The sequence below is a fragment of the Ammospiza caudacuta genome, chromosome 7 (genome assembly GCF_027887145.1).
Source record: "Ammospiza caudacuta isolate bAmmCau1 chromosome 7, bAmmCau1.pri, whole genome shotgun sequence".
NCBI classification, from domain to species: Eukaryota; Metazoa; Chordata; class Aves; order Passeriformes; family Passerellidae; genus Ammospiza; species Ammospiza caudacuta.
Window position 1 is genome coordinate 29,583,795 of NC_080599.1, and position 25,374 is coordinate 29,609,168.

The 25,374-nt window shown below is 37.1% G+C and overlaps 1 long non-coding RNA gene across 1 annotated transcript in view; it reads right to left on the minus strand.

Moving 5' to 3' along the window:
* Positions 1–1,346: 1,346 nt before the first annotated feature.
* Positions 1,347–25,374, minus strand: part of LOC131560364 (uncharacterized) — a 54,063-nt gene continuing 30,035 nt past the window's right edge. Inside the window, exons 2-3 of the long non-coding RNA XR_009274961.1 lie at positions 2,084–2,153; positions 1,347–1,509 (exon numbers count right to left, since the gene is read on the minus strand). This is a non-coding gene — a long non-coding RNA (uncharacterized LOC131560364). The remainder of the gene's footprint in view (positions 1,510–2,083; positions 2,154–25,374) is intronic.

Genomic DNA, 25,374 nt, shown 5'->3' on the forward strand with positions numbered 1-25,374 from the left:
CATGAGACAGCAAGTGTTAAGCTGAAAATTTATGGTTTTGAAGGCTGATAACCCTGTGCTAGTGGAATGGTTTTTCCTTTTATGGTTCATCTTACATAAAATCCAATTTTATTCAGTTTTCTTAAGTGCCCAAAAAGCAATATCCTGGTAAAAACATTGTTGAAAGCAGTAATTGAGTGAAACAGCTATGAATCCTAGCCCTGCATTCATCTAGAAAATACAGGGCATTACAGAATAATTGTCTTCACTTTGCAGTTACTCCAAAAGCAATATTTCACAGATAAATGCAAAAAACGGGGGAAAAAACACCTTTATTTTTCACCATTACTTGGACAAGAGCTCAAACAATGCTCTGTAAGCTTATAACAATTTTGCCCCCAGTTTTATACATTTGCTATCAGACAGCTTCAAATCAAATCAGGCTGAAGGTTTGTACCTGGGCTATCAGCTCTAAAGTGATGGGATTTTTGTTACAAAAAGTTTTCAATTACTTATCTTTCTGAATTTATAAGGAGAAAAGCTCCTCCATCTTGGGAGCAGATTTAAATGTGCAGTACCAACAGTACTTTGATTTAATTTTTTTTTTATAGATACGTATTTTATTTTGAATATATAAGAATTTTTGGATAATAAATTGACTAACACTAAGATGGGAGGTTCCAAAAAGCCAGTAAAAAATGACAGCTAAATATCAACATTAACAATTTATCAAAGAATATGCCACAGCTAAATATTTGATAAAGCACTCAAAGAGATCAGCAATATGCTGAAACATTGTGACTGTGTAATGTAAACCAATAAGTGAAGCAATGCTTTCCATTTACATCTATTTTATTACAATTGGGTTGAATTGAAATAGATTGAACTGATTGTATTTCTGTGTTTAATCCACTGCTGCTATTCATAAAGCAGACATATGGGTACAATCAAGGCAGAGTTGGATTCTGACCCATCCTTTCTTCCTTCCTAAGCCACAGTGCTGTGGCAGCTGCTGAGGCAGTGGCCAGTTCTGAATGGGGTGAGTGGAGACAACATCCAGGGGTGCCCCTGGGTCTGCATTCAGAGCAAGTGCAGATTCCAGAGTTCAGGCACCCCTGCAAGCCTCTGCAGCACTGGGGTTGCAGTTTTAAGCTTGCCCCTGCACCCCAGTTATGATGTTCTTACACCACCTTCAGGTTGTGCCGCTCTGTACTGGTACTGAACTGGTGAGTGCTGGTTCTGGGTTATGTACAGGGATTACAACGAGCACATTGGAATGCTAAAAAAGCACAAGAGAATGATGCTTGCAGATGTTCTAAAAGCATACCAAACACATCTTAGGTTCACATTTAGGTCTTCTGGATATCTTGACAATTACTGCTGAGAACTAGGCTTAATCAGATTTCAGATTAACATATGCTTCTGTCTGCTTCTGTATGACAAAGCCTCCCAGATAACAAGTGGTTATAATTGAAATTCAGATATTTAAATTCTTGTGGGGATTTTGCTCCCTCTGCCACCACTCTTTGTCTGCAAAAAAGACAATGTTCATTAGCACTTCCATGCTTTTGTAAAGCTTAGACTCTGTCTGTCTGAAATTATCTGAGTTTACAGAGTTTTACTGGACAGGCTTCTTAATTTTGAGAATGTAAACACTGCATCTCCAACATTTCTTCAGGAAACATCACCTCTCATTAATTTCAATATAGTATGCTGTACACTGATTATACTTGTTTATATATTCTGGCAAAGACAGGGCCAAAGTTTTTTATTTAGAAGAGATATCCTTCTGAAAAAAAGGATGTTGGAATTTCTATAGCTATATACTATTTATCCGGTTTATATATATAGTATGCAGACTATTTCTTTACTGAGATGCAACTATATTACTGTGTGTTAGAAATAATTAGTGCTGCAATGATATTACAGCAACACACACATACTTGACACCAATGGATTTGTTTTCACTGTTTTTGGGTATCTCTCTACATGATGACAGCTTTATTGTTCAACTGAATCCAGACTAAGAATCAGTTCTAGTAGCAAGTACACAATTCATTTATTCCTAATGAGGTGTTTAATCAAAATATATTTGATATCTTACCTGTGGAAAATAGTACTGAATATAATGTAAGCATAGAATTGATGAGCCAGGAAATATCCTTGCTCTTCTCCTGAAATGTTTAGGAAGCAATCATTTCAGACCATGAAAAGACTTCTCTAACTTGCAATCCCAACCCTAGAACCTTAAAATAACATTTAAATAAATGACAAATCAAATTATACCACAAATAAACTGAAGTACCAGTCAGGTTGTATTACACACCCAAACGATTCTGAGTCCAAAAATTGGAGGTTGTTGTAAGAACTTCTGAACTGCAGAAGCAACACAAAGTCCAAGACATTAGAGCTGTGTTTGTCATCTTAGAAATATATTTTCTGAGTTAGCATTATACTGACCCAATATTCTGCACACTTATCTCCAGGGTCAAAGAGGCCTCCTTAGCAGAGAAAGGGTATCTGCTGCTCAGGTAGCAATGCCTCCCTCTGCAATGAAGTGGCCCGAGAGGAGAGCACGAAGCTGTACCAGACCTGTGAGCACAGCAGCTGTGGCTGGGCAGGATGAGAAGCCTTAGAGCCATCTGGGCTGCATTTCTATATCCCCTTGCAGGCAGGGTGAGAATTGGCAGATAACCAGTGAGAGGGCACAATGCTGCTGTCTGGCTCCTCTCTGTTGTAATTTTGGACAAGCTGAAAGGAGCAAAGAATGAAGAAAACACAAAACTTCCACTGCAGTCTACAGAGTTTATTTCAGTTCACCCTCACTGCACAAGCATGAAAGGAAAGGAGTAGCTTGCTATGGGATTTTTACAAAGGCAGATCTCCGACAAGAAACTGAGAATAAGAAGGATGAGAAACTCCTAATTCTGCACTTATTCATGTGGACAACACCATATCTACACATTTGCTAAAAGAAGTTTCAGACCCACACAAGGGATAGGGGCTCTTTTTAGGGCCTTTTAGGTTCTTCCCAGCACAGCAGCTAGAGATGTGAGCAGGTGTAAGAGCCAGGTTCTGTGTTCTCCAGACCCTGGCTGCTGCAGCTGCCTTTGACTTCAGCAACATTTGGCTGTTAATAATAATTCCCAATCAAATGTTGCAAAATGGCACTAAAGTATGATTTTAAATGCTCTACAATACACCCCCAGATTTCTTAATTAATGGTCCTTTATAACACAACTTGTACAGCTGGTCAAATAATATTAATGAGTTTACTTATTAAATGGTGAAAATATTATAATATTATTTATAAATTATATTATATTATTATTTATAAAATATTATAAAAGTAGATGGTACATTATACCATGTTATAGCATATGTCAAAGAAAAGTTGATTCGGTTCCTCAGCATAACATACTGTGTATATTGTTTCCATTCTACCATTATTGTTTCCATTATAAAAAGCTGCCTGAGAGAGACTGGCCAGCCCAAGTCCCATTCTAGACAGAGGCAGATGAGAGTATATCTCATCTCTTCAACACTCAACTTCCACCAAGCTCTGCAGCTTTTTCTTTCTCTGGATACCCTGCACAAGTGGAGGGAATGAAGACACCCAAGACTAATTGCCTGTTCAATAGTTAATTTTCCATGGATACTGCAGGCACAGAAATGGATGGAAAGGCAGGGGCAACTCGACATGACTAACAGCAGCCTAATGTTGATAAAAATACTTGTTTACAAGCAAATTAAAGTAGTTGAAAAACACTTTCACACAACATCAGTAAAAACATGTAAATAATGGGTTTCTAATGTGGTGTTGGACGTTCTTCAGAATGATACAAAGATTACAAAATTTTTAAATGTGCTAAAAATATGATGCTGGGGAAAAGATAAACCACTTGCCATTAAAATTCTGTAGGTGTTTTCAGCTACAATGTTTCACAAACAGATTAAAATAGGGATAGCAGATATGATCAGATATGTTGTCCATTGGCTTTTTATCCTTTCACTACTTTTCTTTGCTGAAACACAAAATCCAGCAGTCCATGTATTTTATGGTATCATCTGTTCAAAATTAATGGGGCTATAACCATGACTCAGCCAGCTCTCCTCGGTTACTAAATCTTATCCAAGTATCTCTACTGCTGAAGTCACAGGCACAACTAAAGCCGTGCTTTACCACAAATACATCTAAGGTATAAGATGATTTATAGGTTAGAAAATCCTTAGCAACCCCATCTACTCCAATATGGATGTCCAAAATAAAATAAATTCTGATATGCTGAGTTCATTTAAAGACATTCCAAAAACCCACTGGATATTGAAAACCAAAGTCTTTCCTTGATGTTATAGACACCATCAAAAAGCAAAAATGAACTTCCATTTGCACAGCAAAGGAAAACAATTTTGGGGACAGTCTCATTCCCTGTGATGCTTGCAAGTGTGCACACAATCTGCAGAATGGAGGTCAGAGTTTCATCACCTCTCTGAGGTGTTTGAAGGTACAAGCACAGAACCTGAACTGCAAACACAAAAACTGGGTTGGTCCCATCTGTCTCTTACAGTAAGGGTGACCATGGTAATAAATCAATTTTCCAACTCTTCAACATACCCCATACATGCAGAGACCTTGAAGTATTTGAGTTGGAAAAAAGGAAGTAAAAGAACAATGTTTGAGGGTAACTCTTTTTTTCTTTGACAAGGAATTTTAGATTTTCTGGAATAGATTCATCATTATCAAGCCAAAAGACTCAAATTATTGTATTTTTAAAAAGGTTTTTCCCAGAGTTTGGGAAAAGAGGATTTTTTTGACCTAACAAAAAGCCTTGCAGGGACATACTGAACATACTAATTCTCTGATGTAAATTAGAATAGCTTCAAAGCTATTCTAAATTCCACTTTTTCTGCAAGAGCCAGGGAAATTATGCCTGCCAAAGGCTGCTGCAATCCAGTATACTCCAAGATGGAAGAACAGTGCAGACAGTTAACATACCTTTGTTATGCATAGGGATTTATTTTACCAATAAGTAACCTTACCTGTCCAATTAGATCAGCTGCTAGATTCTCATTTTTAACACACCAAATGGGTATAATTTAGCAGTCCTGCAGATTTGGCTTTGAAAACCAGCATGATAAAGGGCTATATGGTGAGTGCTTTCTTACACTGACCTATAGAACACATTTGTTTAAAAATGGCAGATCACAGTGAAAAGGCACCACTTCAGCCCAGACCCAGCTGCTGCAATTTCGGTATGAAATCTCCGACTGGGATTTGTGATTATGTGCAATGGCCCACAGTTTGTTTCTGATTCTTCAAGAGACACTGCAATAAGCCAGAAGAAATGTTTCAAAAACATTCCCAGGTAGAAAAGCACCTGCACAGAGATTACCACTATTTGGTTATACAGGTTTGGATCACTTCCACCATTTCTGGTATTCTATAGCAACTCCAGAAATTAGGGCTTCTCTTGGTAATCCTTTGTAGAGGATTGGATAATATTTTCTGAAGACAACAGCCTATGCTAGGTTACCTCTGGTCTACCAGTACAGAAGTAGTAACTGAATAATTAATAGAGCACAGCCTCTGCTGGGCTGAATTCCCACAGCAGGGATTTGATTTCAAAACTATGAAGAAGGATCTGGGAGCTTCATCTTTGTCACACAGCCCAGTATAGCCTGAAGGAAGCTCACGGGGGTGAGCGTCCAAGAGAGATGAAATGTGAGCCCTATTAGACCTATTGTTCTTTCTTAACTCAGGTGGGAAATATCCTTTTCCACACCCAGTCCAGTTCCCTTCATCATGCCTACCAGAGAATTGCAGTATTTTTAACCATGGTCAATAGAAAAAAAGCTGGAGTTCATAAAAACATGCCAAGCTTGAGTACTTCTACAGAAAATTAGTTTTCTTTTCAAAATGCAATTTTTGAAGTGTCCAAACAGCACTTTTTGTAAAATATGCCCAAGTGTTGCCTGCCACATCTCAGGTGCCTAATTCTAAATGAAAATAAAAAATACCAAGCACAAAGCAGCAGGCTGAATCCTGAGACTAATCTACCCCAGAAATCAGAAAACTCAACCTAAAGGCTTGTGAATATTCATTCTGGACCAGGTTCTGATGATCTTACACGTGCTGAGCAGTATCTCACTCCTCATATTACTGTACTGAAATTGATGTATTTGTACAGTTTATATCCCCATGTACCTATTACTTCACCGTGGCCATATGCTGCTGCTAAGAAATTATGAAGATAATTTTGGCTGGGCTTTTTGCCATTAAAAAACACAGTTTATCATATTGTTGTGTTCTGACAGCAGACTTTGATAAGAAGCCTAACTGCTGTGGGAAGGCTGTCCAGATGTATTTCCTTTTGGCAAATTAAAGCCTTCAACGTTATTGTTTTTGGCAGTTTGCTGAATCTCTAAGCATTAGATGTCCCAAACCCCGGACGGTGATTTTCAAACTACAGTCAGTGGCAAAACACAGACTGCTGTCCACCTTCAGCCAAGGTTTTCCTTAGGAAGGAAGAGGGAAAGCCCAGTGACTCTTTGCCTTCAGAATGATGGCAGGAGCTCAGCTCAGTGGTCTGCTGCACATATCAAGAAACGTCATCTGCTGTTGCCATCACATCCTCCCTTCCCCCCACTGTGCAGGACTGCATTATCTCTTACATGTTGTGTGACTTTTATTTCTCCTGGTGATTATCCCCTGGTATTTCTAGCTTCTTTTTGCAATAGCAATGAAGAAATAATGTAGTTGCCTTGAGGAAGACAGCATGGCAATCAGAGAGAGCAAGATGCTCAAGCACCCCATAACTTCCTCATTTTTATTTGCATTGTGCTCTTACCTCATGTTATGTACAGCTCCCCATGATGCAAAGCAATGGAGAAAGCACACACATAATTACTTCTAATGGATTATATTTACATTATTTCTGTCTCTAATCAATTAGGAAAGGTTTTGTGAAGGTCACCTTGTTTATGCAGTGACACAGGACAAGCTGTCACCCCCATTAATGCAGAGTGGAACCACAGCTAATGAAATGTGCAGTTCCTGGGTGAAGGGCTCACCCAGCAAGCTCTTATATTTCAATGCACAATGTGTTTCTGCCAACAGCACCAACTGATACCTCATCAAGGATCAACTCAGGCCTCTAGGGAAGAGATTTGGCACAGAGAACAAAAATCACAAGTGTCTCTTCAAAAAGGCTTAATTTTAAAAATTATCTCTAAAAGTTCTGATGGAAATTCCCACATGATGGCATTTCATTTTTCATATGATAACCATTAAGAAGTATCCAGATATAATCTAGAAAATTTGGCCGAAGATGTGGGTAAACAGAATTTAGGAAAGAGGCGTTACTTTAACAAGCTGACCTTCAATCCTTAATGAAAAGCTCAGAAACTAAAAATTGAAAATACATATCTTTACTTTCAAGAACAATCACTTGAAAAAATTTCCTCTAAATTGTTTTTAAAACATATTTCTTAGTAGCTTTACACTGAAAAAATGGTTCATTTTCCCTGAAGTCTTTAAAATAACAGCTTAAGCTGCTCTGCAACAAGTACCAAGTCAGTCAATTCTTCGAATTTAACACTCCTTATAAAAATAAATTAAAAATAAATTTTCCAAAAAGAAGAAATTTAAAACAATGAACAAAAAATTCATATTAAAATGTCAGTGGAATTTTTTGCTTCCAGATAGATCAACTGATAATGCATACAACTGTGTGCTAATAAGAATTATAGCAGAGGACATTATTTTATGTTGAATAATGTCCGTGACAATTCTAACATCTACAGGGACATAATTTAAAGAGATGTTATTCAAAACAGTATATTGATACACTGCTGATACAGAAATTTCAATCCACAGAACTCAGGGAACTTGCAAACCCAAGGCTTGTTCCCATGGTAACTGCAATTACACAGCCTCACTTATGCATTATTGCCTTTTCTTATGAGCTGCCAGAGCAGAGTCTGACTGCTGGAACACTACCAGGACACTTTTACTGCATTTGTAACTCTAATCTACAGGTGCCACTAAACTCCAAACTCTTAGAGTTATTTTTGCACTCTGAGTTACATTTGAACTGGAAAGTCAGGAATATCAGCACAAATCCAGACTGAAACAGCAAAACCACAGCACTTCAAATATCACTGAAATACACAACCCAGAGCAGCACATAAAGCTTGTCATGTATATTTTTTTATGACAGTAAGCTGTTGTTACCCCATGATGTCACCCCAAGCCTCCCTTGATTGTTTTGTTAATTCCTATTATTTCAAGAGTTCCTATTTTGGAAACATTAAATTTCTCAGAATCAATCTACACAAGGAAAACAGTATACTTCTGTTGGTAAAGGAAATTCTTAATAACATGATAAACCAAACACTAAATAAATAAAAATATTTGACTTTAAGTTCTCAAAAACCTCTGCCCTCTGCATTACAGGTAATGACAGAAACCTCAGCAAAATATGTTGGAATTATCTTTTCTTCTTCCTTAAATTTATTCTGAAAGAGTATATTTCCCTTTGAATTAAGAATGAGTGAAATAAGTCTTCACACAATTCAACCATTTTCCTTTCAGTTTGGTTAAACAATGTAAAATTGAGCCAATAGTTCAGTTCAGGACAAAGAGCAGTTGCAGCTGCTGAGATCTTCTTCAACCGGAGCATAAAAACACACAAATATGAGAAAATTAAGAAAATATATTAGGAGCCACCTAACATTCTGATAAATAGCATTTAAGCATAGCTGTTATGCCAGAATTTATTTTGGCTTACTGAGTTAAGAAACAAAGCACACTCCTATAACATGAGCTTTCAAGGCATGTGCAGGTAACACAGCTCCCACTGGAACAGAACACATCACAAATCTGAAAGTCTCTGAAAATCTGGGTTTATTGATATCTATAAGGAAAAATAATTGCAATGAATTATCTACGAGGGTGCTGTGTACCTGAGCTCAGTGTGTGCAGAGCTCTCAGGCAGGCTGCTCAGAGCTCTGGGTAACTCAGGTGCTGCAGCCTGCTCTGTGCCCAGCACTGTTCTCAGTGCCCTGCAGCTCTGAGAGCCTCACCCCTGCACTGGGCACTCAGCACAGTCCCAGGGCATCCCTCACACCTCTCAAAGGCTTTTCCAAACCTCAGCTAACCTCCAGCGAGGTCAAACACTCCCTAAAACAAGCAGGTAGGATATAGTCACAGGTAGGCTTAGTTTTTCAGGGGGGAAAAGGGGAGAGAGGGGTTGGGGGTTTGCTTTTTTGTTGTTGTTACTGGTTTGGTTTAAGGTGAGATTTTGGGGGTTTTGTCTGGTTGGTTGGAGTTTGAGGGCTTTTTGGTCAATTCCTTTTATTTAATAGTGATCTTTTCAATGAAAAGAGTGAAAAAATATCAAGTAAGCTGTATGAAATAGTCTGCTGTCTTGTAGTTTCCCAGCTACTTGCTGATCACAGAACTACCCACTCTCCCTTTCTCAATTCCTTTCGTTGTGCATATGTCAAATGCTGGCATGCAGGCTGCCCAAAGGGAATAGAATATCATCTCCAGAAAGCTGTTAACATAAGGCTGTGCATGTACCATGCCATTATTATGACAGTTTGCTCTAAAGCAGAAGAGACAAGCAGAACAGGGGGAAACTGCACAGCTTCTCTTTCTACCTCACGTCTCCTGTTCATTCATTCCTTAATGTTAACCTTACTGGGGTCTCACATGCAGGCAACTGCAAAGCACAGAGCACTTCACAAACTCAGTTGGCTGTAGCTGGGTTTGCCCATTTTCATTACTGACAATTAAGAGCAATCTTCTTCAAAGGCCCCTGAATTATTAACTTCAATCAAATACACCTCAGAAGCATCTTGTGTGACAAGAATTTCTCAGCTCTTCCCTCCTCTGAGCAGTGGGATCATTTGGGTATGACCTGCAGGGATTTGCCATGCTGCAACAAGCAGCAACCTACTGCAAGAACCCATTCACTTGATATTGCTTCAAGTGGCCAGTCTGGATCAAACTCAATTAGCAAACTTGCTTCAGATACTTTTGCTCCTCAATTCTTCTGCCTCATTATATTCCCATCTCATAGAAGTAGCCTGGAAATACTTAAAAACACATGACTTGCATAAATATCTCAAATAAAATATTAATGAATTACTGTTTCCATTAGCTTCTTTAGTATTTTCCCCAGAGTGAACACTGCAGCCTTGAAATATTCAAGAACTGTTTCTGCTCTCATATTGCCAGTTCCTATCAGAGCTATCCTCTACTCCTTTCCCAACACTACAGCAATCTCATTAGCCTCTGGTATTCCCTGCCCTCTTTCTTTAATAGGCCCCAAAGAGATTGTTTTTAATTTCCATTCTACCTCTTGCATAATTAACCCAGAGAACCCCTGTCTTCCATTCTGTGAGTTAATGAAATCAAAAATGGTAAAGAACAGTATTTCTCACCTACCAATACTCAGAATTGCCTCCTACATTTCTGTACTTGATAGTGTTTTTACAACTCAGTTGACACATAAATTTGACCTGGTTGAGTCACTGAGGCGTTCCTCTCCACCATTTGGCAATTTGCTAAAAAATAGCATTTTGTATCTTATTTATAAATAACATCAAAGCAAGGATTTGCCTGGTTTTGGCCAGAGTGCCTAGTCAGAAGAGCAGGGTTAGTGTCAGGGATAGGGAGCCAGAAACCCCTTGCACCCCCATCAGGATACCTGTGTTAGGGACCAGAGGACGAGTGCTTTCCCCACAGGAATCCAGGCAGCTCACAGGGGGGCTGGCCCTTGGCAGGTCCCCACCCCTCAGGTAGCATTTATTTTGGGATAACCCTTTTTTTCTCTTTTGTGCCCTTGACACAAATGTTTCTGCTGTGTTCAGAAGGAAAGTCAAGGACAATAGCTAGATCTGAATATATTTTGCTTGATTTCCAGCTAGCTCACACATATCAAACCAGTTCCAAAAAAAGATATTTTAAACATAGAAAAGGTGCTGAGTTTAAAACATCATACCATATAATTGGGGTTTGAGTTTTTTGTTAATTTAGTCCTAATGTAGAGATCAAATATCAAAAAGAAAATAAGTACAGACAGGTGCCAAAAGGATCTCTTCAAAGAGAATACACCCAGACTGGTATATTACTCACTTTCTTGATGCATATGTGCCCCCTAAAATGAAGGGAAGAAACCAAATACATTTCAGCAGAGTTTGTTCACTGTTTAACTTGCTCTGAACTAACTTTCATCCAAATGAAATAGTGCATGCAAGTAAAGCCATTTACTTCTTAGCCTCGTTTTAGTCTTTTAATTACCTTGCACTTTTGGAAGATAATTTGGACAGTAACAGGAATGGATTTGAAACACTGATGGATTTCTCTATGCCTTCCTGAGTGCAAAAAGTGTATTATTGTAACCTTGACATTATCTTACTGAAAAAATGGTTTTGCACTCAAAATTAAACACTATGTCTCGTGGAAAACAAAACTAAAAAATTAAAATAATTAGGTATGGATTTGCTCCTTCTCCCTTTGGAGATTGAAAAGAACCTGAGGCAGCTTGTTTTTACAGCATGTTTGCAGTCAGGGGGCAATGAAGTGCAAATGGGAGCCAATCGAACCTGGTGATTTGTTTACTCAGGAAGGCAACAGCCAGAGAAAAATGGAGGATTTTAGTAATCAGTCAGGCACATTAGATAAGGGACAAATTGGTATGTGATCTAGCTTTATTAATAAGGAGACTTCCTTCGTGGGATTAGAGATTGGCTAATTATCTTCCCTGAAGATCAAGGAATTTACTTCACCTTATCTGAGTTTGTTGATCCAAGATATCCTTATCTGTTTTTTCCTAAGCCCTCAGGCAATACAGACATCACAAGTTTTTACTTCAATATTCACAAACCATTCCGGTATACCCAGTAGTCTCTATTGTCTCCAAAAGAAAAGCTTTATAAATAGGAAGTGGTTTAAAGATTTCATGCTCTGTATCTGGTGAAATTTTAATTTGTGTTATCAGGCATGTATCAAGGACTTCTAAATATGTGGTGCAGCTCAAGCATCCCCTACCCACTGGCAAGGGACAGGGAAAATATTCTTCATTAAAATGCCTGCATGCAGAATGCCTAATCCAAAATCTGCTGCAATAATTAGAAACCTTCCTGATACCATCATTGACTTTTCCAATCAGACTCTTTCTTGTGGAAAAACTCGAACTCCTTTCATGAACAGCTGAGTAGATTTTAATGTTCAGTGAGTTCAACCAGAATTGGTTCTACAAGATGTTATTATAGACCTTTGGTTAAAGTGACAAACTTTCTTGATATGCAATCAGAAAACATCAGAACTCACAACACACAGTCCTGAAAAGCAGAGAAATCTGTAGCAATTACAGAGGACACATTCTGAAGAAAATAATTGTTTCTTAGCCCTGTAAAACAATATTCTTTATATTGATTTATCTGAGTAACAGTGACTCTTCATAACTGGACTAATTAGAGGATGAGGGCCAGCTCTAGCTGGAGCCTATCCTCTAAACATCAAATATGAAGCTGCTCAACTTCTTATTTCTGTATGATGAAATATATAAATTTCTTATATAAATTTCTTATTTCTGTATGATTATACAAGAGAAATAAACCTGATACTACGTGAAGCACATTAGGGAAAGCTATTGCTATGAAAATTTGGGTATTCCTAACATTCAGCTGATCCATCTCCCCATCAGCCCAAGTGTTCTGTTTCAAAAATCCCACAAAATTCAACTGAAAATCACAGTGGGGAAGAACAGTAGAAATTTATATTTTCAAGCTTTGAGAAGTTTGGAGGCAGGAAGCAAGTCTGATATTTTTGTTAACTAAAAAATGCTACACCATTCTCTTGTTCTCTAACAGGTGATTACAGGTAATTAATCTGCCTTTACTGCTGTTGGCTCCTCAGGACTGATGCCTTTCTGGCACCTTGGTTTTTCCTGAAGAGGCACCTGACAAATGCTACAGAGGCACAGCCTGAGCACCTTTCTTGCCACTGCTGCAGTTGTCAGCTTGGAGGGGATAATTTAAGCAATTTTGCGTCTATAGAAAAGAAACCACAGAAATAATATAATTCTGCAAGTCAGGGCATGAGCTGCTTACCTCATGCTAATGGAAATCAGATACTATGGGGAAGAAGCTGAAGGGAATAGTTGTTAAGCCACTATCTTTACAATTTGATTTGTACAGTCTGTCATACAGCACACACAGAGCAGGGTTTTATGACATTTATGGTTAAACTAATTACAGCAACAAGTTTTTTAAAACTGCCTCAAGCTTCTATGCTTCATGATACAATAATCTCATTGTCTTCTCCATTTTGTCATTGCAATCTTGTTAAAAATCTCTGACAGAAAGAAGTTCTATCTCTTTCTGCTGATAAGCTGGTATCATACTTAAACCAAACTCATATCTTTTAATCTAAAGCTATTCTGATGCCAGCAGCCTAATTTGAAGTTTACATCAAATAACTTCCCAGGCAGCCTGGGGTTCTCACCAGCTACATTCATGTTCTCTCTGTGAGTAAATGGAAAAGGGGCAGAAGCAACAATGACAATGAATTAAACTATGGCAGCATATTTTTGAAAGTTAATTTTGAACATGCCCTGAAAGAATTTGCACCAGAATCTGGCCTTTTATGAGGTAAACTCCCATTCCACAGATGTTGCTGGTATCAAACATTTTTAGGAAGTCTAAGAACACTGCATCCTTGTCTGCAGGTCAAAAACTTCTTTGAAAACAATTAAAAATATAAATGAATTAATGTCTTTATGGGTAATTTGTAAGCTTACAAGAGGAAAAATAAACAGAATACATTGTTTCCCCCATGAAACACAACTGTCTCTAGTTGTAGTCAAATAATTCATGACCAGCAATAAAAATAAAAAGGAAATTATCATTTTAATATCAATCCAAGTGTAACCTCTTCTTCCTGCAAAAAAAAAGTTAAGACAAAGTATTGCTATTCAACAAAAGAGAAAATATCAAAAGACAGAAAAACAAGTTTAATAAGACACCTAGGTACCAGAATTTCTAGAGTTTACTGTTTAATGTATTCAGCAATTCCTTCTGCAGATGTGTAAATAGCTTTTCTCCTCATTAGGACAAATTAAATTTTGTTTTCATACTTATGAAAACACAGAACCAACTTCAAAGAAAAACAAGGACTATGTAAAGGAACTTATTCTTTTAAGTTTGTGAAATGCATAAGACTTCAGATTTCTAGAAAACTAATTAGAAGAGAATAACTTTTGGCAAATAAATGATAGGATGTGAAATTTATGAAACATGAAGGAAACCCAACTTGCAAATGTTTGTTCTGCTTCAATTGAATTATTCATTGCAAATCACATTCTTGTGACTTTAGTCCCATCTCTTATCACAAATTCTCTAGGAAATGACCATCATTTTATTCAAACACTCATTACCTGCAAGCATTTGCTGAATATTTTATGTCAACAATTTTGAGTCCTTGGGATGTTTGTAAAATCTTTGCCTCAGTGCCATACTACTCTTTTATATGTCTGGAATGTTTGGCCAACTTAATTAAAAAACAATGTTTCTAGTGCTCTTATTGAATGACTAAAATGGTTTAAACAAGAGAAAAACAAACTATGCACGCTGAATAGCAAATAATGAAGCACCATAAAAAAAAAATCAAGCAAATATTGAAGGCATAGGTATAAGAGTGGAACACTGATAGAATTAATCACTGAATCACTGCCTTACTTGAGAGTAATTTGCTTTTTTTATGTCTGTCCACTTTCTCTACAAATTGTCTCAAAGCTGTGTTTTAAAGGCATTCTTAACTGTAAGTCTAATTCTACATGGAAATAGCATTTATGGTGACTGTTTCTCCAATTCCATGACAGCTGTACTAATAGGCATTTTTTCCAAATGAGGAATAGATGCAAAATTAAAGTAAAATCCAGGACAAACATTTCAAGCTTACCCAAGACTTCACACCAACCTGTGCATTAACACATGGTCACATTTCTCTGAAGTTTTGCTGAGCAGCAATTCCCTATGAACTCAACATTTTGCTTGATCTTCTTAAATATAGGGGGTTCTCTCTAATATTACATAAAGCCATTTGGAAGCCTCATTCACAAGCTCCCTAAAACCAGGCACAATGTCAAACTAGCAGAATAAACACTTAAATCAGAAACACATTCCTGGCCTTATACTGTAACATTCCATTATGAATCTCATAAACAACCATTTACATTTTCCAGAACTATTTACATGCTGTAATTTCATTTTGCTTTGAATTAGGGCTGGAAGTTTTTAAAACACACACTTTAATATAAATCAGTTTCGTCTGACATTGAGGCATTACACCTCAATAACACTGAAAAAAACTACTGAATTTCATATATTGGATATATCTACAATATCAAACCTGTGGAAGGTGTAATGAGTAGTATATTAATGAAAGTTCTGGAATAGAAAACAAAGCAAAAAAGGGATCAAGACGGACAAAAAAAAATTAAATATTTCAGTGGCATCAAAATTAAACCACTTTCAGAATATATTTTGACTTTTTTACATAATCCTATATTTAGTTTGAGTTTAGTAAAACTGCATTTTCAGATGATTCTGCTTGAACCAGCACAGAATGCAAAACTTTGAACCAAATATTATTGAAACCTCCCTACTGCCTTCTGTCAGACACCAATTCTGAGGAAATGCTGTCTGTACTGTAGCCCATTGCAGCTGGAGAATATTACTGTTTTTGCAAGGCTGGAAAAGGAACATCTGGAACTGAATTCTGGGAATATTTCCAATCCAAATACATTATTGCATTCAGGCAGTACATTGATGAGGTATTCTACAAAGAGATCGCAGACAGTAATTAGTGTTGCTTGGAAATAACCAGTTGCACCAGTTTAGTGGAACTTCTGCTGACACTCACTTTCCAAATGAAATCCATGTCCCAAATTTAGAGAATCCAAATAATTTTAAACTAATATCTTATTGGAGACCAATAAAAGATCAACACAAGGGCACTTCTGATCATTAAAAAAATTCCTGTGTACCAGAGCTCAAAATTAAAAGGATCTGCTAGGGCAACATGAAACAACCACAATGGAAAGACATCAGTGGGATATAATGGCAAGGAAGAAAAAAATTCTATCTCTTCTGTAATTGATCAAAGCTAAGGTAAGATATTTGCATAATTAAAAATCTGTTGACATATGAGTTAAAGAACAGAAATTTTAAAAACTGTCACACAAGTGAGCAATATAAATATGGAGAAGATGCAGAAGGAAATAAACATGAACATTGTACAGATTGTAGAGAATAACCCAGCCACGGGGAAGAAAAAAAAAGAAGAAACCTCTTTATTGTGATGAAAAACCATAACAAAAACCTACTTTTATACCAGAAAAATCACCACCACACACTGAGAGTTCTAACTGAAATAATCAGCGTACATTCAAATAGGTGTGCAAGAAACTGCAATGAATCAGACGTTCCTTCTGTTTCCAGAACAGGCTGAACATGCCATTTCATTGCTCTTGAATGTTGTATTCTCTACAAACAAAAGGGGCTGCTTTTCCCTCTCTTCACAATGCACCACCCCTGCAGTTCCTGGAGCTACACAATCACACACAGTACAAGTGATGGATGGATGGATACAGATCAATACAGGTTGGCTGCACAACTCATATGCTGCGTTCAGTGTTGTGTTGTTTATCTGAGCAGAGTTTGATCACAGGATCTTTTAAACAAGAAGAAAAAGAAGTTCTAAAGAACAAAAAAATTGACATTTTCAATAGTGTCTGTATTTTTTTCGTCAGACATTTATTACAGGACCCTGTATATTCAGAGAAAAAGTAACCAGTAAAAAAAGCCATACAAAACTGTTGAAGAAATAAGGATATTATTAAAAACAAGACAATGGATTTTCCTTACTATACTTTTTATTTTTTGCAGGATCCTGTAATAAATGGCAATAAAAAGAATGGGACTTTTACATGAACACAGAAGGAAACAGGATTGGGAAGGAGAGTTAAGACCACTATAAATATTATCCACTATAGCATCCTATGAGCCACTTCATCCTGTGTCTGACTGTACATAATCATTTTATTTTCCAAGGTTTGTGCTGCCATTTTAATCTAACAATTATTTCTTATAGGTTACTATCAGACAGATTGCACCTCCAGTGCTTAAGGGCATTTGATGCCAATTGACTCCACTTTTCTGAAAAAGCAAATCATGCTCTCCTACTTCTGCTTTGCGTCAGTGTCTGGCTTCATGTATCACACGTTTCAAATTACTGTTCTTACTGCAATCTACTGGAGTTAATCACAATATGCATCAGGGTTTATTCCTAACCTTTGGGTAAAAGTATCCATTTTCCCCTTCAGCATAACCTACTGTGCTCATCACACTGGTCCAAACCCTCACTGGGCAGTGTAAGGACAAACACTGCCTTCTACTGCTCATTGTTATTCCTTCAGATACACCTCATTTTTGTATAGGCTAGTCACTGAATAATGGAAATATTTATTTGCAAAGAAATTAATGGGTTTACAAAAGAAAATAGTTAATATCAACAGTATTTGTAAAACATTTCCCCTCACTCTACAGTAGTAATTGCCTTAAAACATCAGTTTCAGTCTAAACAGCCTTGCAGACCTTTGTAACTTTACAACTGCATTGACTATAGATAAGTTCTTCATACTTACAAATTAGGATTTCAGCTAAACAAAAAAGCATCAATACTTTTGTAAGGGAATTTTCTTGGGGTGAAGAAAGGAGAATTATCCTTGACCCACTCAGGCTATTCAGCTTTATTATGGCATCAGAAGGAAGGTCCAGACGACTACCCTTGATTAGATGCCTAATTTTGCAAAGTGGGATAAATCCATTCAAAAACTTGCACATATTAGAAGTAACTTCCATTTGTGGCCAACAAAATAATTGCTTTGTTTCAACATGTTATTACAGTTTCTTATTAAATTGCCTAAAAAACTTTTTTTTTTCAGGCATTGTTTTGTCCCAGGTGACCCTCATTAAATTCAGTAACAGATTTACTATTGACTCAAATGGGAGCAAAGTGAGACCTATGCAGCATGGATATTATTTTCTTTGTCTAATACTTCTTTACAGAATACACTAGAGAAAGGAAGGGAGTCTTCCTTTTCAGACAATGAAAATACATGGTTTTAATTCCTACTTGAAGTATAGCCAGCACTATCCCCATGATACTCAGTAAGTTCCATAAACATGACTAAAGAATAAATACGGCCTCATACATCTGCAAAAAGCAATCCATTGAGACAAAAGTCGATACAGTTCACAGTTTCTACATTTTTATTTCTTAATCCATTGACCTCAGTAATAACACTAGCACAAGCAGACGGGACAAAGCTGGCATTAAAGCCTGTTACCCATCAGAACCCCAGACTAACACTGAGTCGTTGGACTTTTTCTTCAGAAACTTCTTCAGCTTAAGCCAATAAACAGAATATCGCATGAAATAAATCTCTTAGCAGCAATTAATTCCTATAAACAAGTCCATTACTGATCACTTGTATTAACATTAGGGGATTATTTTAAAAATATTAGCTAAAAGTAAACAGAAACTGTATTTTTCTAAATGTACATATAATTAATTATTAGAACAAACAAACAGATAAACAATACTCCTACTGCAACTTCACTCTGCCAGCATCCACCAGCAAATACAGGGATGACTCTGAAGTAACTCATTAACCAGTTGGAAAGATTTTGTTCCATTCTAATATTTCTTCCTCAGACTGCTACACAGAGATATAAGAATTTGGCCTGCCTGAGATAACAAACAGACTTGAAAAACAAAAGGTAATAAACACATCTTTTTCAGATGCTATTTAAAGAAAAAGTCTTTAAACAGTCTGAGGATTTTTGAAGGTAAACATGCAATTTTAGAGATTATTTAATTCTATTTCTCTGAAAAATATTTTAATGTGCTTTAATTTTAGACAGAATTAAACAAGAAAAATCTAACATTCACTAATCTACACTCAGTACACTCAGTTTCAGTCATTAAGAGCACCACAACTTCTGTAACAATTATATAGGGGATACTGAAACACAAGACTGATACTAACATTAAGCATTTCACATGCCCCATCTCTCATCATACATCTGGGGAAAGCAATTCCTCAGGTACCTTTTCAAGTTTTTCACATGTAAGAAACTTTATTCATTTGCTCTACAGTTAGTTGTTCTCAAGCCTGGGTTTATTCACAGAAACATTGAGCCCAAAATTTTTCAAAGATGGCACCCAAGGTTCACATGAAAACAAGTTCTGTGTACATATTATAAACTTTCTGCTGTTTATTCTCCTGCTTTTTAAAAGCTTGCTGATGAAAAATGGAATAGAAGCAATAATGCATGAGTTAGGTCACTAGTCACACACCATGAAAATTCAAAATGAGCAGCTCCCAAACAACCTAATCATGCAAATGTATTGGCTGAGCTGTCTGGCAAGTACCTCTAAATTACAAATAGATCCCTAGAAATCAATAGCCATTTCTAGACAGAAATATTTAAACTGAATTCATATCTAACTATTCTGAGAAGATCAACTATTTCTAATAGTAGGAATACAAATCAACAATAAATGCAAATCCTATTAAAAATAATTAAACCAGTAATGCCAACTTAAACCTAGTTTGGTTCTAATGCAAAAAGTGATCTGTCTCCTTAGATGTCATCTATTCTGCTGTAAGTTAACTTAGATCTTTTCATACTGCTGCTTTCAAGTCTTGGGGTTTTTCCTCATTTGTTTCAGAATCTTTTTCTTTAGGTGCAATGAATTATTAGCATGCTTTACTAGCAAAATCCCTAAACTGCATATACAGGACAGAGCACTTTATTTAAAGAGGCCAGCTCCAGGTAGCCCATCTTTTCTGCTCTCGCAGGTGAACAGGCTGCAGAGCCTTACAGAGGCAGCTGAGGACAGAGCAGGGCTGCACGTGGTGCCTAAAGGGTATGGCAGGCAACTGCAGCACCACAAAGCAAGGAGCTGGAAAGGCTGTCTTGCTTATCTTGCTCTAATTTTTAAGACATTTGAGAATTTATTTCCACTCGCTTTTCTTATTCAATATGAGACTTATTTTTTTCCTCATCCTCATTTTTTACTCATCTAGTTTGTTCATTCTCACATAAAAGGGAAGAGGACCTCAGTTTGCCTCTGCACCATCCCAAGGGAGATGACCCAAGCACAGCCATCACATTATCTAACACCACAATGTGTTCATATTATACAACTAAAAGCTAGATGTTCTTTTCTTCACAATTCTCTTTTAAAAACTCCTCACACTTCAGCAGTCCCATGAAAATGTATTTTAACAGATATATCACAATTAGGTATAGCTTCCAGTAGAAGCCAAAATATGAGTGCAGGCCTTCAAAAAACTTTATTCTCAGATTCCATTTTCTGAGAGCCACAGACAGCCTTTAGTGTCCCCACAGAATTCAGTTTTCCTTTTACAAGTGTATTCAGCTATCCATCTTTGTGAGAAATAAATCTTTCACCTGACAAATAGCTTTATAAAAAAAACTGACATCTCATTTTCTTCCACTGTATTTGTAGGTACCTACTGCAGTAAAAGTAAAAAAAAACTCCACACAAATCACACTTCCTAAAAGCAAATATTATGATGCTTGGGAGCTTGATCTGGACATTGTTACAAAGCAGAATTTATCAAAAGAGCTATGCCTGGGAAAAAAGGAAAATTACTCTAGAAACACAACAAACAAAGAGGAGAAATCTTTCACTTGCTGTGAAAGGAAAGCCAGTGGGTGAAGGGGGAGGGAGCAAGAAACAACCAGGACTCGCACTAAGTTGCAGGGGAAAATCTGGGAAGAGATCCAGCGCAGGATCTGGTCCTTTGGTCTACAAATGACTCTGGAAACCTCATGCTCAGACTATAACATCTACTATCTTGCTCTTTCCTGAGGATAAGCATTCATACATGGCAACTTCCCTTTTTTCTGTTTTAGTATTTTTTCTTTCACCTCAGAACTGCTTAATGCTTGTCTTGCCTGCCTCCTTCTTTTCCAAAGTGTTTCTTATACTTTTATTCTGGGTCAGGTTTTTTGAGTTTTTTTTCATCTTTCCAGGTGTTAAACATAATTGTTTGTTACAATTAATCCTCTAGTGACCAACTAAAGCAATGTTTGTGTTACAAATTATTCCTTGCTTTAGGCTTCACCTGTTGAGAGAAAATAGAAGATCTGCTTTCTTTGTAAACTGCTTGGATGATATATTGCAAGTAAGAAGTGGAGACTGTTGCATGCTGTTTCTATGTGTTCTCTGATAATTGCACATAAAAACTCCCCTGGGACTCCAGGACCCTTGGCTAAGTGAAGTATCAGACTAAGAGCTTCTCATTTCTATGCTTTAGTCCCAATTATCTGCAGAACAAAATCACAGCATTTCCCTCCACACTCTTAAATTTGTTACTGGTGGGAAAAGGAGAAACTGCTGTTCCCCAAGAGGAAGTTTGAAGTCAGTGTTAAAGCCAGCTGCCAAATACAGAGATACTGCTTCTTCTCAGCATTTGCCTGCCCTGATAGCCTATGGCTGAGCTGTAGCAGATTCATCCAAAGATGAATTGGTTTTCCCGAGAAGATCACGGTATCACGTAGTAAAGCTCCTCATTCTTTTAAAGTTTCCCACACTGCCAGTGATTGAATATGGGTCTGCATTACATTGGTATAATCTTAAGAGGCTGCCACCAACACCACTGCTACTGCAAACACTATTTTTCAGGCAGAGTAGTAAATTTTTACAGGTACATCATTCTCCTCCTCAAAGTCACTTGCTGGTTAAGTGCCAATCACACATCATCAGCATGAGGAGTGCTCCAACTTAGGCTGATGACCTAGCAGAGCCCAAGAATGAAGTCAGCTATTTCATTCTCTTTACAATTTATTCTTATTCGATTATTTCCAATTTTTTTACTCTTTTTAATCAATTTCTGTGGTAAACCATATACTTTCAGTTATAAATTACTAAAAACCCACAAATATAGACAAGAAAAAGGGAAAGGTGTCATATTGAGTTTTTCCCATCTCAGTCACTAATTAATACTGGCATAGTTTTACATGAAAAAACTTGGGTGCTGAAGTCAGACAACACAGAACTTTCAAAGAAATTACAATCTTAATTAAAATATTGAAGAAAGGATGTGATATCCTTCTTAATACTCCACAAATGAATACAGTAAAGAATTGGAACATAGAAAGGTTTAGGTTGGAAGGAACCCTAAAAGTCTTCTAAGTATATCTAGCTTGGAAGTATTTTCCAAGCACAGACAAGCATAGCAGTTTGCTTTTTGTGTCATCTCTGTGGTTTCATTTCAAGATGCCTGAGATCACTGCCAAATGCTTCTGGATTTTACAGAAGCTTCAGTCAAATCAAATTTACATTACAAAAAAGGCCTTGTGCCACATATTCACACCAAAAAAATGCAATTTAACATTAATAACTCAAGCTGAATAAATAATTTTATTTTATAGCTAAAAATTTGCTGTTCTTCTCCAGTTCTCATACAATCAGGGATTGATTTTCACAACCCTAAGATTAAACTAAATTCATACACACAAAACCAAACAGGTTTTTCTGTGAAAATACTCCAAAATATTAAGAATTTCTCTTATTAGTCATTGCTAGAAACATCATCTATTAGAAAGTCTACTGAATGAGTTATGGGAGACTTTGCTATTCAAATAAAGGGAGAAAAGACCCATGTAAACAATGATACCTGCAATTTACTATTTCTGCAGGCACAAGAATCACTTCAAGATCTTGAGTTTAAAATCTGTAGCTACAGTCCACCAGAATATTTAAACAGTTTCATAACACCACATATATGAGTAAGGCTGTCAGCTTCAAAGGGGCTTCTTAGGCTTAATCCAAAGCAGGTCTTGAAGAATATGATGTTATATCATTTTCTTATTAGTACAATTTAGAGATCATAAGAATATAACTTTTTAAGATCACCTAATAGCATTCATAATCCACCTTATTTACTTACCATCTCCTGAGATGACTTATGACATGGTTGATTATTTTTCCACCTCTCAGACTTCATTCTTTGTTATTTTTACTATACTGTCTAAGCAAGGCTATCATCAGGCATGTCATCAGCAATGGGTTGAAATCTCAGCATTGTTAATAGGAATATTACAGACATTCCTTTATACTACTTTAAGCATAACTGATATGCTGAAAGAATTAGCATTGAACTTCTTAGATTAGTATCAAAAAGACACATTTTTCTGCACTTTTTTGTTAACTTATAAACATAAGTTCGCTGCCTGAGCAGTGCAGTGGACATAAAGAAAACTCCAGTGTTGCTCAGTAGAACTTTTAAGGAAATTTGCTTCTCAGCTTGCTGGAGATTGTAACCTTGTTCCCATTGTGTCTTAAAGCAAAATAAACTCAGCATTTATACAAGTGCCCCCACAACTCTCAGAGACAGAGTGAAGATCAGGCCTAGTGGTACTGTGTTTTTTTTCCTCACTCTTTTCTTCCATTTTCCCCCTTATGATTGAGAATAATTCACAGGATTAGTGAAGTCAGGGAAGAATGTACAAAAATGTATTCCTCTCTTGAGGATGAAGTCAGGGATAGCTGTGAAGTCTCTGGGGACCAGAAAAATCAACACAGCAGGAAACACTTAAAGACTCTAATAAAATACCCTGGTTTGGCTCCCCTCATTTCCTGTCAGCTAAATGTCACTGACAATGTTTTAAAAGGTCAATCAACACAGGTAATGTGCATATCCATATGCACTGGTACAATTCCAAACAAATATGATGCAGGATAATTTAGCACATGCTTTTTAAATACAGGGTTTTTTCCTTCCACTATTCTAGCTCATATGTCTCATCCCACAAGATGAAAAACAGATAACCCATGCTTGGGTTAACACCTGAAAAGACACTTGGGGATTTTTACTAGAATGTTTGTAGAGGAGAAAAAAACCCAGCCCACTGAACCAGAAAAGAGGCAGTGGATTAGCCCTACACAAATTTGTCTCCTCTCTTTCAGGAAAAAGGAGGGAAACAGTCGAGCCTTAGAGATGCTTCCCATCTTCTCCCACACACCACCTCAGATGGGAACTTGCCAGACCCTCAGGATTAATACTCAGACTCTCCTGTGGAAAAGCCTAACATGTTCCATTGCCAAAGCCCATCTCAGGTAAGAGCCATTAGGGAAAAACAAAGGTGCTGGACTGTAGGGTGCTAATTGGGTCAATAGGGATTGCAGCACAAGCATGAGGTTGTTGGTTTGTCATGAATGTGGAGGAATACTTGTCTCATTTTTCCCACCTATGTTTAATTAAAAATTTAAGACTCAAGAGGCCTAGAAAGCCACAAGCAATCTCACCAAGGGCATATGTGTTTCCTTGTAGATAAAACTTTCCCCTGTGGTAGCTGACTTCAGGGAACTTTGTTACTACAAGGGAGGGAAAAACGCTGCTGAAAAGCAGCAACAAACAAGATTTTACAGCAGGAACAACTTGGGATGAACACCGTGAATAGCAAAAAACTCCCAAGATATTCCATAATGTATTACAATTCTGTAGAAAAGAAAACAGACAGCAACATCTGTGCTATGGTGATGCTGGCGTTGGAGCCCATGGAGAGGGATTTACAGCCCCTAATGTACTAAGAAGTGATTTTGTGAATCTATTTGTGTACACACACACCATACTGAAGTCCTAGTGTTTTGTGTACTGAACATGCAACAGAGCTAAAAACCTTTATTTCCAGCTAGCACTTGAAAAATTAAGACTGTCATTTGGTTAATACTCATTTGAAGTTACAAAACTACTGCCAGCAAAAGCAATTTATCAGAACACTTGCCAAGCTATGTGGCTGATTGTTTTTGGCACAGGGCTGCTGCAGCCTGAGTCATTCACATCAGTTAAAATGAAGACTCTCATTCACAAAACATTGCTCTATTGAAGCAAAGGAGTGTTCTGCTTTATTTTTCATTTCACTGTATTTCTCTGCTATTTCTGTGACATCTAGAATAACTGGAATTAGAGCCTTAGATCACAAACTTCCAGACTCTATGAATAGAGTGATGCAGCACAAATATTCCCAGAGCATATCTGATACTTATCCTTTCCATTCAATTCTGAAAGATGTGGCCTGCTAATCTCAGCAGCATTAATAATAGACACAGAACATGCATTTACCCAGAATCTCTATCATTCTGTTAGAAAAGAAGCTGTTTTGAATCTGAGACTGAAAATTAGGTGACCTCCACATTCTCAGACAGTTCCATCAGATAAAGGACAGTTTCTGTCAGCTTCAATTTGCATCAAATCCTCACTCAGCAAAACTTTCTGCTTT